Source organism: Diaphorina citri, unplaced genomic scaffold (genome assembly GCF_000475195.1).
Source record: "Diaphorina citri unplaced genomic scaffold, Diaci psyllid genome assembly version 1.1 scaffold3256, whole genome shotgun sequence".
Classification (NCBI taxonomy): domain Eukaryota; kingdom Metazoa; phylum Arthropoda; class Insecta; order Hemiptera; family Psyllidae; genus Diaphorina; species Diaphorina citri.
Genome location: NW_007380666.1, coordinates 4,427 through 5,126, shown reverse-complemented (window position 1 = coordinate 5,126; position 700 = coordinate 4,427). Strand labels below are relative to the sequence as shown.

General features: G+C 48.7%; 1 long non-coding RNA gene across 1 annotated transcript in view; it reads left to right on the top strand.

Annotated features, from left to right (window-relative positions):
- Positions 1-700, top strand: part of LOC113471908 — a 13,414-nt gene that overhangs the window by 12,067 nt on the left and 647 nt on the right. The window lies entirely within an intron of this gene.

Here is a 700-nt window from a genome sequence, read left to right as displayed (position 1 = left end):
CATGTGGTAAGTTTTCATAATAAAATAAAATTATATTATAATTACATTCCCCCAGGCCACCCCCCCCCCCGTGAGTTGAGTTTTTGCGGCCCGCCAACTCTACCTTGGTCTCTTGCGGCCCTCGGGTGCCCTAAGGTTGGACAACCCTGTCTTATACCTACCATAACCCTGTCTTATACCTCACCACTGAGATGACGATCAGAACGTCTGACAGACCTAGGTCTGTTGACAGAACGAAGTTGGCAGAAAAAGCCTGAGACTGAGGTCTATCAGACCGTCTGAGAAGCTTTTTCCGCCACACATGTGCCGAGGATTTCAGTCTGACAGATGGTCTGAGTGTAAATGGTTGACATGAATACCCTAATGGACAAAACTTAGGCCCACAGACGGTTATCCTCGACATTGCCAATTCAGTTAGCATGGAGAGTAGAGCGTTTATCTTGTAAGCGTTATATCGCGGGCTCGATTTCCGCCCGGAGCCAACTTCGTAGATTCTACGAATCTAGTAGTCCCATACAGCCAGCCTAGTTAGCTTAGTTGGTAGTGCGTCTGCCTTGTAAGCGCTAGGCCGCGGGTTCGATTCCCGCCCGGGGCGGATTTTATCCTGATGGGATAATGTTCGTTCTCGGAACGGCTGGCTTTCTTCTTTCCTGTCTTCCTTTTCTCTTCGATTTCGGGACGATAAGACCATAGCAGTTAC